Here is a 15,420-nt window from a genome sequence, read left to right as displayed (position 1 = left end):
TTACCTATTTCTCTCTGTGCCTAGGTTTATATTTTTCATTTTATTTCTACTTTTACAACTTTTCTATTGCTTTTTACTTCCTTCTTGTTCTTTTACCTTGCTTCTTCTTTCCCCTACCTTTTTGTCTTGAACTTTTAGTTTTCTTCTACCCTCCACCCAGAACCATGGTCAAGGGCGCCAGCAGTAGCGGCGGCTCAAAGGGCAAGGCGCCAGTGCCCCCAAAAACTAGGCTGCCTTGCGGCAGAATGCGCCCCCTAGGGGTGAGGCCCCGCCAACTTTTTGGGGAGGAGGAGGTGGCTGCCCTGGTGTTTTTTATCCAGCGCTACCTCCCCTTGATGTTGGCAGCAGGTGGCAGGCCCGGCTCCGGCTACCAGCATATTGAGGAGCGTCTCCGGCGGTGGGTGAAGGTGCGCCAGGCAGTCTTCCGCTGCTCCGGTATCCGGCATACCCACCATCAGCTGACCCACCGTTGGGCAGACATTTTGGACCGGGAGCAGGACCTGTTGGACCTGCTTGGCGTCGAGGTCGTGGGTCTTGGTGAGTGGCTACCCAAAAAAAAAAAGTGTGTGTATAATATATCTCTATAGTAGTATAAGTATTGTTATTGTATCTTTGTAAATCTTGGCTGAATAAGTAACGCGATGACTGGTGCTCCTAGTTACATTTCCGATGTATTCCGTTATTATATCTACTGTAATTGTATGACACTGGTCTATGCTGCGCTTCTTCATCTTCACTGACTCTTGCGTGTTCAATTTGGCGCTAGCTTTTGCTGTTTATTGGTGTGAGATTTTCTTTATTGTAGAGAACTGAAGTTAGTTAATGCTATTAATAGAGTCTTGTCCTTCCTTTGTCCGTCAGTGAAATAGCCGTTGATGGATAATTGTACGTGTTTGCAATGCATATTGTATCATTTTTTTTTCACGGCCTTCTCTTCTGCATGAATACTCCTCTGGCAATGAATGCAAAAGTTACTTTGTTCTTCTTACCTCAGCCAGGGCCGGATTTAGGCATGTTCAAGCTGTGCTACTGCACAGGGCCACCAAACGCCAGGGGCCACCCCACCAATATATATCCTTAATTTAATAATCCTCAGAGGATGGATACATATTTGCGTGGCGGCCCCTGGCAGGGATTTGGTGCCTCCGGCTCTGTTCCACTTCCAAACACCCTGACTCCCCCCTCTTCACTGGCCTCCGTGCTCCGCCCCGACCTCCTCTTCCGGGCCCCCCACCTATGCTCCCTGGCCAGGAGTCCAGGACCACCATGAGCCTAGAGCCGCCCCTGCCTCAGCCCTCCATAGAACTGATGGAGTTTGTTTATTGAGTGGGTAGGGCAGCAGTAGCATTCAGTCAGTAGCAAAACAAAATATGATGCCATGAACGTACAATTTCGTGTTAGTTAGTATGCACAAAGTTAAGCATGTCTCCTCCTTGTGATCTATGCATTTTGCTGGCAAAAAATGAAAAAGAAATGGCTACTTACAGATAATTGATTGATTACCCCATTCTTGAATCTGTGGTGTTGTTCAGGTCTTACTGCCTCTGTGTTACTTAGTAATCTGCAATCAGAATGTTTATGGAACATTTGATTTGTTTTCTCCAAGTACACTAGTCAGTGAATCATGCAAGGCAGTAGTCATTTGGTAGACCAATGTTTGTTTCTTTTAATGTTGTAGCAGTGGTTTTTGAAATGCTGTCTATGTTTCACAGCACTCAATGTTTTCTCTTTCTTTATTATTTCTTACATGAACCACAGAACCCAGGGGCAAGCAGAAGGCTGGGACCGAGTCGGCGGGTGAACGTGAACCACAGGCACAGAGCTCCTCTACTGAGGATCCTGCTGCTGTCCCTAGTAAGTCCAACAGTGTTTTCTTTTGGAACAATGATATTTCCCTAACTTTCTAACTGAGCTTTTTTTCCAACCGATTAATGACATTTCACCTAACTAAATTTTGACAAATGCTTGTTTTTGTTTTATGTTTTCAAAATTTTGGGTATTACTATCTGTCCCTGCCTTTCTGTTCCTTGAAAGAGCCTCTCTTATGACTCTCTGTGCTACTACTAGACTGTCTGTAGGTAAGCTTGCCCTGTTGCCCACTCTTTAGTTAAGGTATCAATCTTTTCAAAAAATCTGTGATCGAATAGCGGAAGGCACAGGGTCCACTCCTGTCTTATGCTTTTTCCTCTGTAATGTCTCTTCTTTGCCAATTGACACCAACCAAGTATGCATCCAGATGTTGGTCTACTATTTTTGTAAGCGTTAGTAATGAATACCACTACTACTCTTGCGGGTATTCTTCTATGCAGTCACATACATAACTATGTATGCACCCCAAAATTGGATGTTGTTGTTGATAGGCAGGTTGGACCTTACTTACTTACAGTCTTACACCTCAGTCACAGAACTCAGAGGAACCCACAATTCAATGAACGACAACCTATATGGGCTCAGTCATTGGTCAATTATTCAATTACCCCTTTCCTGAACCCCAATATGAAGATGCCAAATGCTTTTATTACACAATCCATAACCTAAGTAACCCCCTTTTGCTCACTCTCTCGTGTAAGTCTACAAGACAACAGACACTGAAAATATACTTCCGAGTCAATGTGGTACTTCAAAACCTTTATTTTGTTAGAAGTAACTAAGTAAGTAACATCAATGTTTTTAAGTTGTTCTGTGAAATGCGTCAAGGGCAGGGCCACCAGAAAAAATCCAGAGTTAAAAAAGGCTGAATAAAAAGTAATCTGCATTTGTACAGCTACCAGTGCACGATAGGGAAATGTGGGAAATGTCGGAGACCCCTCACCATTGAACGTATACTGGTTGCATATGCCTCTTTTTGGTAAGCTCTGGAAATCTTTGCTTCGTAGAAGGAAATCTTCTCATCTGCCGAAAGATAATGACAAAAGTGGTGCACGTTAGACAGTATGAAAACATTACATTACATACATTTATTCAACTTTTTAGCTGTCATGCTAAAAAAAAGGTGTAACCTGAGGCTGTAAGGAAATTCCACAATCCACATTCAAAAAGTAAATACGGGCCTTTCTATTTTCCGAACTCTTCAGGTGTATGCTTTGAACTATCATGTGGCCTCAAAGGCGTCTTCTCGTACTGCGCAACAAGGTGTGAGGTAGCATGCGCAAAACTGTAGACATGTCATTGATGTACAAACTGGTTAGGTTACATGGTTCAGTCTAACTTTCCAAGGACTAGACTAGAGTAGCAGTATAGATGAGATGAGCTTGGGTACCATACCATACCAAACAAATGCTAATATGTGTAGTGTGTTACTTACTCTGCTGTACTAGGCAATGTGGACTACTACTGATTACGTTGTACTTAACTGTTTTGCAGAACTCCGTTTTTGGTGAACAAGTACAATGGGGGCTGTGCATCCATCTAAAAAGGTGTACTTAATTACTTATTTTTATTTTTGCAGAACCGGTACCATCCACCAGTGCCGACGGGGGCAGCGGCGCTGCAACGGCGGCAGCAGAGGCGATCCCGGAGGGGAATGGAGGACCACCAGAGGCACCTACAGCAGCACCGGCAGCAGCGGGGGAGGAGACAACAACGGTGGGCGATGGTAAGTTACATTCAATAGTGATCCGCATTACTTGGTGGGTGGGGAAAACTTCCTCACTGTACTCTGATATTTATAATGAACTTGAAGTTCTACTGGACAATATATGACGCCACCGTTGTCATTACCAAGCTTAGCAAAAGCATTACCACCGGCGAGAATTGATAAAATAAGTTATACAGGCCTCTTCTATGTGACTACAACTCAGCTGTGAAAGGTTGGTGGCAGACTGAAAAAGTCTTATCCACAACATTACATGACCGCGATGGATTAACATGAGATTGATTTTAAGTATGATGAAAGGAGCAAGGAAAAAGCTCCAATCATATAATATAGGATACTTTGGAATCAGCAATGCAGGTGTTTGAGAGCAGTTGGATGCGTGGGTTGTTGTGGAAGCATAGAAAGGGGAAAACACAGCTGCCTGCGTGGGTGGGAGACACATCCAATATCGGTGGTTAGTGGATAGTGGATACTAGTGTTGGCAGCGGTGTTTTGCTTAAACCCAAAGGCAAGGGAAGGAGGGGACGACTGGATGCATTCCGGGTCGTTGCTGGCGAAACACAAACCACCTAACGTTTGTTGGCGATATAAAGAATGATAGTCTCTAGAGTAGACATTTACTAGTACTAGCTGGCCACTGTTAATTAATGTTAGTTGGAGACTGTCACTTTTCCCGGAAGCACAGAGTATATGATATAAAAAAACGAGATATGAAAAAGACAGGTGTTCGTATGTGACCGTTGAAGTAGACCCATGCTACCTATGTTACTAGGGCAGGCATAATGCTGTGCCAAAAAGGCAGACAAATTAAGTATATAAGGCGTAGAATGTTCAAGATAGATAAAACAACATTTTAGGTACTCAACTTGCTTGCTATTGCTACTGTACTGTGCCGCCCACTATGTGTTGGATCCATGTTGTGTTCTTGATTTGCTGGGATTTTTGATTACAACAATTCTGTCTCTTTCTTTATAGTTACTCCTTCTAAACCAACGAGGAAGGAGCTGGCAGTCCGGGCCCGTCAGCGGAAACTGCAGGCCATCGTTGAGGCCTACCGCCGGCTGGTGGCTCAGGCCGAGGAGGAGGAGGAGGAGGCGGCGGCAGCAGCTGCTGCCTCTTCCAATGCCCCGGCCCCCAAGCCTGCAGGAGTACGTCGGCGTGGTCAGGCAGCCGCCCGCCGCCAGATTTTCCCCGCATCGTCCACCCCCCCACAACAACATGGCTGCCAATGTAGGTGCCGCCAGTTCCAGCGAAAAATTCTCCTCCGGGTAGCCAGGCTGGAGGCTCAAAGCAGTCAGACTAAAAAACAAATAGAGGAGCGTGTAAAGATCCTGGTGGATCAACACTTAAAAGCCCGCCGGCTATGAGATGGACCCTGTTTGCCCCTTTTTCAATCCTTTTGTTGGTGGGTGGGAATTGGGTGTTGGGTTTTTACTTTTTTTTTACATGACATTGAGCGTGGGAATTTGGTTGGGGTTAGGGGAGGCGGGTAGGGGGACAGCTGTGGTGTAGGATTTATTTATATTTTATTTTTGTATCATCTTTAGTTATATATTACATTATGTTAAAATAAACGAGACACAAAGTTATGTTAAAAAGAAAACATTTGAAGTTCATTTGCGTTTCTTGTGGGGTTGGAGGGGGGAGTGTTTCACCAAATAATGTACGTTGTGCAACCTCGCAAGGTTTAATTTGGCCATGCAGGTCGGCGGACAGTGCTTTTTAATAATAAAATATATTGCCCACATCTTTAACATGCAAACAGATAGATGCAGTAAACCCTCACCGAGTTATATTTGTAGTATTAGAAGAACGACCAGTCTGTCTTGCGTTATACCTCACTGCAAACTTATCTTACCTGTGATTGCTGATGAGATGATGATGATTTATCATGAAGTGTGGCACTGCAAGGGCTGCATTTGATTTCCAAGACAATGGCGAAGAATCTGTGGTTCAGAATCAGAACTTCTGTGATAGTAGTAGACAGACCCTGCCAGTAGCGACAAAAAGAAAGAGACAGTCATTTGCGTGACAGACAATGTGGGGGTAGTATAAGTAAGTACAGTACATTGCATGGGTGACCCAATATTGCAACTGCTAAACTGAAATAAAACAATGGTTTTGGGGACTGGAAACTAAGTGCAAGAGAAGATAAGAAGTTCAACTTTACTTGTAGTACTCACGGCAACGTCAAACTTTTCTAAATCATAATGCTTTATACTTTAAACCCAAAAAATTACGCCAATTCATTAGATGCATTCGTTGTTTGATGTTAATGGTAAATTATTTGGCGTTATACACAGAGCTTGAGTTGGGAAGCCGCAGAAGATCCTGGCCATGCCTTGTTGACATTTCACTATTGTTGCTTTGACCACATCTGCCCCAGCAAGCGCGTGATCAAATTGTTGGTGTATATTTAATGTAAGAAACATCACACCTCAATGTAACCACGCAGCCCGGGGGAAGAGGGTTAGGGTTTGTTTAATGGATGGGTACGGGGGTTTTGGGAAAGGTTTGAGAAAGAAAAACAGTACGCATGGAGATTGGAGACAACAAAAGCAAAACAATGAAGACGATGATTTATGATGTTGATCCGCTAGCTAATGATTGTAAGCAATGGACGTAAGAAAAGGACACGCTGAATATGATTCTTGGTTTCCCGCAATCCAATTGCTTGATGATGAGGATTTGTGGTAAGGGTGAGAGTTGATGCTCATACTATAAAGCAGTGGGTGAAAGATGTCCAGCCTGAAAAAGAAAAGGCAAATACAAAAGAATGTGAATGACCTAAACAAATTTTAATACAGTGAAGATAAAAAAAACAATACAAGAGGAGTAGTCGTATGAGAGGACTTTCAGACTGAGGCGGCTTGGATACAATTTGTATAAGTCTACTAGTTGCATATCATTTTTAATCTAGAAGTACAAAAAAAGACAGGAGCCAGCACACAACAACAGGCCCACGACGACACAGGTTTGGCCGTTATACAAACTGCATTTCCCTAAAAATTTCAGAGCCACAGAAAGGTGAATGAAATTGAAAAAGCAACCTAGCATTTACAAAATTAATCAACAAAATCAATGCGTCATTCTCAGTCATCAATCATACCACTATTGTACTCTACCACAGCACTGTGCACAAACATGTAGTAGCCTGGGTCTACTGTGCTGTGACTCTTATTTGTATTTATTTATTACCTTGTATTCCACTCCAAGAAACATCGTGCATCAATCAGCTCAGATCCAACTGCCTGACAGCAAAGATATGGTGGTCACCATCATTATCATCAGCAACTCAGTCTGTAGTGAGTGACTACGATAAATTAAGTCCTGACTGCATCTGTAGTAGTAGGAACACAAGTGCGTAAATAATTTCTATTATTAGTAAATAACATGGAAAAATTGGCTATCACGTGAGTCTGAACTGAAGTTACTAGTATACTTCAAGTCCATGCACATTAGCTCAGAGTCAGCAAAAAAATACATCCAATGCAATGCATGGCATCATTCATTTTTATACCTGTTTTGCTCTTCTCTTTCACTGTCAGAAGATTGATCACAGATGCTGCCGAGCCTTTGTAATGCGAGTCATCACAACAAGTTGACTTCAGTTGTGGATGCCTGCTCAAGTTTCTTTTGACACAGAAGAGTCGTCTCTGAATGCCTGCAGACAGAGGTGGTAGCCTTAAGAGTAAGACTCAGCAAGGCAGTTATTATGAGTTGCAGATTTCAAATGAAATAGAGGATGGCTGTAGTCATGTACGGTTCACTTATTATGGAGGGACTGTTAGAGGCTACATTATTGTTATTGTACTATACTCCATCTACAACATCAAATGTATGGCTGCCAAGATGGAATTGTATTGACTTGAGTGGGAGTCAAGAAGATGGAGCAAGACTCTGAGGAGTGCAGTCAACATGGAACATAAATGCACAGGCGTGCAACTCCAGGAGGTAACTAAAAAAGATACAGCGAAAATAAATGCACAGGTGTGCAACTCCAGTAGGTACATTAAAAGAATGAGTGGTGGGGATGGATTTGGTTGAGCTTTTTATTTTAAGATTAGCAGTTTTGCACCAGAAAGTCATTTTTTATAAGAAAATAAATAACACAAATAAAAGAATGGAAAAAGTCACAATTTAACAGCCTATTGGTCAGGGAAGAGGTGCTCGTCCTCAAACTCTGTGGGTCCGGACAGCAGTAGGTCATGTAACCCAGCAGTGATGAATTCTTCGGGCTCGCTTTCTTCATCCTGCTCTGATTCACGTACAGTATAGTCTGGTGGTATGAAGTGTTGATTCATTTTTATCATTGTCAGCCTCTCGACGCTTTTGGGGGAGAGACTGGTCCTTTTCGATGTCACAATGGCACCAGCAGCACTGAAGACCCGCTCAGAGGCGACACTGGCTACAGGACAAGCCAAATACTTTATCGCCAGCCTGCTCAGCACTGGCCACTGTCTCCTTCTTTCATACCAATAGACCAATGGGCTTTGCTCCATGAACACCTCTGTTGTGTCATCCAGATAGGCCTGAACCATCCGCTCAGTGTTCATTGGTGCTCGGCTTTGCTGCTCCTCTTTCCCCTTTGCAACAGCAACGGATTTACCCATCCCCTTCTGTAGAAAAAAAGCAGTTATGCTTTTGGTTGTGTCTGCTGAATCAGATCGTGTAGGTGCTGCTTTTGGTACTGTTGGTGCCTGCTGGGAAGCGGACGCACTGCTCTCATGCTCTGATGAACTTGCCTGAGTTGCCTCAGGAGGATGGCCTGGAGTACTTTGACTGTCCTGGGCTGGCACTGTCAGGCCTTTAAGTAACAGCCGTTCAGTTTCGAAATCATTAGCTTCCACAGCTATGGAACTTTTGTAATTGGCAACATCCCCATCTGAAAAAGGAATGACTGCGCTACTGCTGACAAACAATTTGTACCGTGGATCCAAGATTGTTGCAGTTATGTAATTTGGATCTGACACAATCATTTTAAGCCTTGCATTTACAGATAAGCGGTTGCGTAAGGCCTTGGCCAAGGTACATGCATCAACTTTTTCTTCGTCACCTTCGTATGTTTCACAGACCTCCTTCAGCTGTTGCTCGAGCATGTACAACAATGGGATGCCTTGGCCCATAGTACAGTCCTCCCTGCTAACTGCACGTGTGAACACCTCAAAAGGTTGTAGCATCTCTGTCAAGCATTTAATGATGTCCCACTGCCACATCTCAACGGTCAGGCTTTTAGGATTAACAGTAGGATCCACTAATCTTCTTGACATTACATAAGCATTCAGTGGTATGTACTGCTCAAAGAGACGCTCAAGCATGAAATAAGTCGAGTTCCAACGTGTTGGGACCTCCTGGATCAGTGCTTTGACTGGCAAATTATGCTCCCGCTGAATGACGCGTAGCAGCTTCCGCGCTTTGAAAGAATGGTTAAAATGCGTGCATATTCTTCTGCAGATGGTCAGTATGGTGCTGACTTGGAGTTCATTTTTCAGAAAGTCTTGCACGACTAAGTTAATGCAGTGTGCCAAACAGGGTACCCTGAAATACTGTCCATCTTTCATTGCCCTCACTACATTACTGCCATTGTCGGTGGCAACAAAACCAATCTTAAGGCCTCTTGGTTTCAGCCATTCAAAGACCTTGCTGTTAAAGTCAGACAAAATGTTGTCAGCAGTATGATTTTTCTCCATACCAAACATGGCTACAGTTGCATGTTTGCGAGTGTCATTGAAAATCCCAGCAACGTCAAGAAGGCCTGATGTTAACTTGTCTTTCACACCTGCAAAAGAGATCCAGTGTGTGGTGATGCACATGTAATCTGCTGTGGCTTCGCGACTGCTCCACATGTCGGTTGTCAGGTGGATACAATGGACAACACTCTGTTGTAAGGCTTTCCCAATCAATCCCAGCACGTCGTGGTGTAGTGCTGGAATAGCAACTCTTGCAAAATAGTAGCGACTGGGAACGTCCCATTTTGGGGCGAGTGTTGCCACTAATTGCCGAAATCCCACTGCCTCAACAAATGAAAATGGGAGAAGGTCGAGTGCCAACATTTTTGCAAGTTTCGCATTGTACAAACGTGCTGTTGGGTGGTTCCGCTCGTACTTTCCCTCCTGCCTAAACATGCCAGTAATGGTAAGCTGCTTGGTAATTCTTTCTGTTCTGCTAGACGGACCACCTTTCAACGCAGACTTTTCACTCCTTGCCCTTGGTGTCTCCGGCTGACTCTGGTGCCACTGAGAAGTTGCTGATGCTGAGGATTTGGACTGCACCACTCCAGTGCTGGCGACAGGGCTCATTTGTGTACCACTCCCAGATAGAAGGTCATCGTCTCCCTCTTCTTCCATGAGTGGACCTTGTAGTACTGTATCCTCCCCACCAACACCAGTGCTTACATCTTTTAAGCTTGCAAGGTGGTTCTCCCATACAATTGTGTGTGTTTTTTTCATATGGGTCGTTGGGCCTCCAGTACCATAGTTTGTACCAATCTTACCACGACTAACATTGGTGTGACAAATGGTGCATATAGCAATGTTCTCCTGATGTGGGTGAACCGTAAAAAAATCCCAGACTGGGGAGCTAAACTTTTGTCTCCTGCCATAGGAAGAGGAGGACCCACTTCCAATCCCGGATGAACTGGAGCCTTTTTGTTGAATTTCCCTATGTGACAGTTCAGTACTAGTACTGCCACTACCTCCTTCTGTTGAGGTGGCGCTTGCGCTGGATGTCGCACGCTGCCGGGCCTTCGCTGATGCAAAAATGGGAGCTGGTGTTACTTTGGGCGCTGAGTGTGTAGGAGTTACACGTGCTATCTGCTCATCACTAATCGCAGCCCTTCTGGATAGGGTGAAAATGCTGGTCTCTACATCCTCTGCACCAGGAATAACGCTTGTGATGATGACATTGTCAGTGTCAGACCCGTCTTTATCACCATCAGTATCCTGTTCACCTACATCGAACTCCGGAAGTTCAAGCCTTGACGGATCCTTCCTTTTTCCCAGCCTGGTCTTAGGATGCCTCTCCTTTGAATGCTCAGTTCTTCGTTGTGGATGCCATTCCTTATCAAGGTCATCTGAAGGGATGCTATGCGAAGAACTCGATGCACTGCCACTAACCCTCCTTTCCTTTGGTAAATTTAAAGACAGTAGATCACCTCCAGAAGTGGCTTCCTCTTCTTCTTGCTCGGAATGAGGCTCTACTTCCTGAACTGCCCCGACATCGGGAGGAACAACTTCCACTATTGCGTGCCGAGACGGTGGTTGTTGTTCTTGAGGAAGTACTATAGCGTGCTGTGGTTCTTCAACAACTACTATTGTGGGATTTGGTTGTTGTTGTTGAACAACTATTGCGGGCGGTGGTTGTGGTTTTTCAACAACTATTGCGGGAAGTGGTTGTGGTTGTTGAACATCTACTGCTGGCGGCGGTTGTTCAGCACTTTCATCTTGCGTGGATTGTGTGCTACTTTGAGACAGCGATAAGTTAAGTTCAGGCTCAGTATCACTGCTTTGTAACACTAGGCCGGCTACCTCTTCGACCCTCATGTGCTTGGCCCTGGGTTGGTGGCTTGCCCCCGCTAATGCGGATGTGCTGGGCCTGGCTCCAGCTTGCACCACGGACACCGCTGCTGCAGGCGTACGTTTTGGGGGCCCAAAAAAGGTTTGGGGGTCCATACCAGCCTTAAGTGACACTTCCTTCTTCTGTACCTTCTTCTCAGCAACTTTCTTGGTGGTGGAGGACCTGGTACCTGCTCTCTTAGGACCCATCTTCTTCTGATGTCAGCACACAGCAGCACTCAGTAGCACAAATTGCAGAGATGTGTGGTCAGATGAGTCACACACCACACGTGGCGTACAATTGAAGGACGTCCGTCTGGCAGTTGAACGGGCGATGGATGAAAACAGCCAGCACCTCCTCAGTCTTTTTCTGTGCACCTACAAGCAAAGAAGACAGAACACGTCAGTCAAACAAGCAGTAAGCCAACACATGAACAATTGAAAGACACACAGGCCAATGTATAAAACACAAAAAAGAAGACTAATACTACGAGCACCACAGCTCCCAGCCACATGAAGTCCCGAAATAACCAATCATAAAGTCAAGCAGGCCTATCATATACCAATATGGACAGAAAAAGGAGGATGCCTGCTACACATGAGTCATGACAGGTTAATGCAAGGAAAATCAAAATACCCCATGGCTAAGAGTTTGTAAAACTTCACTGCAAAAACACATACAAGCCATAAAATTATTACACACACAAAAAAGTTACCTACCCCCCTGCCCAGACAACCAACTTGGAAATGCAATGGCATACACACATGCCGTAATGATGGTAATTAAATAGACCAAATAGAAACAGCTACATAAAGCAGCCCCGCTAACTAGTAACTAACTACCACCTCTGGGACTCTGGCCTACTATCAGATCAGACCAAAAGCAGGGAGGCCAATGATAAATGCACAAAGGAAGTACCTACAAAATGGCCGCCACCACATGGCCTGTCCAGGAAGACAAAACTACAACCAAATAACACATAAATGAGGACTTTTTTGTAGCACAGGGGACACATTAAACATTTGAGGAACTTTTATGCAACTCGGGACATATTGTTCGCGAGAATGCAAAATCGGCGTGTTCGGCAACGCGAATCGAGTGAAAAGTCGTTATCGCGTTCCCGAGCCAGTACATTGAGCGCGCGAACAAGACAAAAAAGGTACGGTCGCGTTCTCACACGGTGCGACGTTACCAAAAGTACGCGAACAGTATTCCTAGGGTTACCTACTGGCAGGGAGTGCCATATTAGCTACACACAAGCAACCAAAAACTGAAAGTACCACCATTACCAAAAATGTGAAGCAATCCAAAGCCATACACGGTGTAATTAAAGTTACACCACAAAAATAGTTGATTAACTTGAATGCACCTATGGCTGTGAGTAGTAGTACCTACAAAAGCCTTGGATGGCTATGGCAAAAGAAGAGAACCAGGGAAGGACACAGAAAATGGCCGCCTCCATAGGGCCAGGAGGACAGGGACACCCAAAAACAACATGGAAAAGGGATGCACCCAAAATGGCCTCCACCACATGGCAAAATCAGTCACAAAGGAAGCATACACAAAATGGCCGCCACCACATGGCCTGCCCACCAACAACAACATAGCAGAATCATCACAAAGGAAGTAAGTACACACAAAATGGCCCTCACCACTACATGAAAAGAAAGAGAGGACAGACAATAAATGCCTATGCCAAAGGGACAATGCTTAGCTTCACAAAATGGACACACCAGACACCACCCCCCAAATTGGTCACCTCAACCATAAACAAGAAATCATTACATAGAGGACAGAAAGGAACTGGGAGTGGCCCATGCTCCAGGAAGACAAAACTACAACCAAATAACACATAAATGAGGACTTTTTTGTAGCACAGGGGACACATTAAACATTTTCGAGGAACTTTTATGCAACTCGGGACATATTGGTCGCGAGAATGCAAAATCGGCGTGTTCGGCAACGCGAATCGAGTGAAAAGTCGTTATCGCGTTCCCGAGCCAGTACATTGAGCGCGCGAACAAGACAAAAAAGGTACGGTCGCGTTCTCACACGGTGCGACGTTACCAAAAGTACGCGAACAGTATTCCTAGGGTTACCTACTGGCAGGGAGTGCCATATTAGCTACACACAAGCAACCAAAAACTGAAAGTACCACCATTACCAAAAATGTGAAGCAATCCAAAGCCATACACGGTGTAATTAAAGTTACACCACAAAAATAGTTGATTAACTTGAATGCACCTATGGCTGTGAGTAGTAGTACCTACAAAAGCCTTGGATGGCTATGGAAAAAGAAGAGAACCAGGGAAGGACACAGAAAATGGCCGCCTCCATAGGGCCAGGAGGACAGGGACACCCAAAAACAACATGGAAAAGGGATGCACCCAAAATGGCCTCCACCACATGGCAAAATCAGTCACAAAGGAAGCATACACAAAATGGCCGCCACCACATGGCCTGCCCACCAACAACAACATAGCAGAATCATCACAAAGGAAGTAAGTACACACAAAATGGCCCTCACCACTACATGAAAAGAAAGAGAGGACAGACAATAAATGCCTATGCCAAAGGGACAATGCTTAGCTTCACAAAATGGACACACCAGACACCACCCCCCAAATTGGTCACCCCAACCATAAACAAGAAATCATTACATAGAGGACAGAAAGGAACTGGGAGTGGCCCATGCTCCAGGAAGACAAAACTACAACCAAATAACACATAAATGAGGACTTTTTTGTAGCACAGGGGACACATTAAACATTTTCGAGGAACTTTTATGCAACTCGGGACATATTGGTCGCGAGAATGCAAAATCGGCGTGTTCGGCAACGCGAATCGAGTGAAAAGTCGTTATCGCGTTCCCGAGCCAGTACATTGAGCGCGCGAACAAGACAAAAAAGGTACGGTCGCGTTCTCACATGGTGCGACGTTACCAAAAGTACGCGAACAGTATTCCTAGGGTTACCTACTGGCAGGGAGTGCCATATTAGCTACACACAAGCAACCAAAAACTGAAAGTACCACCATTACCAAAAATGTGAAGCAATCCAAAGCCATACACGGTGTAATTAAAGTTACACCACAAAAATAGTTGATTAACTTGAATGCACCTATGGCTGTGAGTAGTAGTACCTACAAAAGCCTTGGATGGCTATGGCAAAAGAAGAGAACCAGGGAAGGACACAGAAAATGGCCGCCTCCATAGGGCCAGGAGGACAGGGACACCCAAAAACAACATGGAAAAGGGATGCACCCAAAATGGCCTCCACCACATGGCAAAATCAGTCACAAAGGAAGCATACACAAAATGGCCGCCACCACATGGCCTGCCCACCAACAACAACATAGCAGAATCATCACAAAGGAAGTAAGTACACACAAAATGGCCCTCACCACTACATGAAAAGAAAGAGAGGACAGACAATAAATGCCTATGCCAAAGGGACAATGCTTAGCTTCACAAAATGGACACACCAGACACCACCCCCCAAATTGGTCACCCCAACCATAAACAAGAAATCATTACATAGAGGACAGAAAGGAACTGGGAGTGGCCCATGCTCCAGGAAGACAAAACTACAACCAAATAACACATAAATGAGGACTTTTTTGTAGCACAGGGGACACATTAAACATTTTCGAGGAACTTTTATGCAACTCGGGACATATTGGTCGCGAGAATGCAAAATCGGCGTGTTCGGCAACGCGAATCGAGTGAAAAGTCGTTATCGCGTTCCCGAGCCAGTACATTGAGCGCGCGAACAAGACAAAAAAGGTACGGTCGCGTTCTCACACGGTGCGACGTTACCAAAAGTACGCGAACAGTATTCCTAGGGTTACCTACTGGCAGGGAGTGCCATATTAGCTACACACAAGCAACCAAAAACTGAAAGTACCAACATTACCAAAAATGTGAAGCAATCCAAAGCCATACACGGTGTAATTAAAGTTACACCACAAAAATAGTTGATTAACTTGAATGCACCTATGGCTGTGAGTAGTAGTACCTACAAAAGCCTTGGATGGCTATGGCAAAAGAAGAGAACCAGGGAAGGACACAGAAAATGGCCGCCTCCATAGGGCCAGGAGGACAGGGACACCCAAAAACAACATGGAAAAGGGATGCACCCAAAATGGCCTCCACCACATGGCAAAATCAGTCACAAAGGAAGCATACACAAAATGGCCGCCACCACATGGCCTGCCCACCAACAACAACATAGCAGAATCATCACAAAGGAAGTAAGTACACACAAAATGGC

At 44.8% G+C, this 15,420-nt stretch overlaps 1 protein-coding gene and 3 long non-coding RNA genes across 4 annotated transcripts in view; 1 reads left to right on the top strand and 3 right to left on the bottom strand.

The window, feature by feature from the left end:
• The window catches only part of LOC147750758 (uncharacterized), a 71,394-nt gene that overhangs the window by 32,044 nt on the left and 23,930 nt on the right, over positions 1-15,420 (bottom strand). The window lies entirely within an intron of this gene.
• Positions 1,485-6,080, bottom strand: LOC147750760 (uncharacterized). Its single transcript, XR_015295273.1, has 3 exons — positions 5,454-6,080; positions 2,813-2,892; positions 1,485-1,561 (listed from the first exon to the last, which is right to left on the bottom strand). It is a non-coding gene; the product is annotated as an uncharacterized LOC147750760 (long non-coding RNA).
• On the top strand, positions 1,502-4,839 carry LOC147750761 (uncharacterized). Its single transcript, XR_015295275.1, has 3 exons — positions 1,502-1,854; positions 3,449-3,595; positions 4,571-4,839. It is a non-coding gene; the product is annotated as an uncharacterized LOC147750761 (long non-coding RNA).
• LOC147750759 (uncharacterized) lies at positions 6,204-7,260 on the bottom strand. Its single transcript, XR_015295274.1, has 3 exons — positions 7,116-7,260; positions 6,794-6,935; positions 6,204-6,343 (listed from the first exon to the last, which is right to left on the bottom strand). It is a non-coding gene; the product is annotated as an uncharacterized LOC147750759 (long non-coding RNA).

The sequence above is a fragment of the Lissotriton vulgaris genome, chromosome 1_1 (assembly GCF_964263255.1).
Source record: "Lissotriton vulgaris chromosome 1_1, aLisVul1.2, whole genome shotgun sequence".
Classification (NCBI taxonomy): Eukaryota; Metazoa; Chordata; class Amphibia; order Caudata; family Salamandridae; genus Lissotriton; species Lissotriton vulgaris.
The sequence above is the reverse complement of the archived record's forward strand: the minus strand, read 5'-3'. Positions and strand labels throughout refer to the sequence as shown.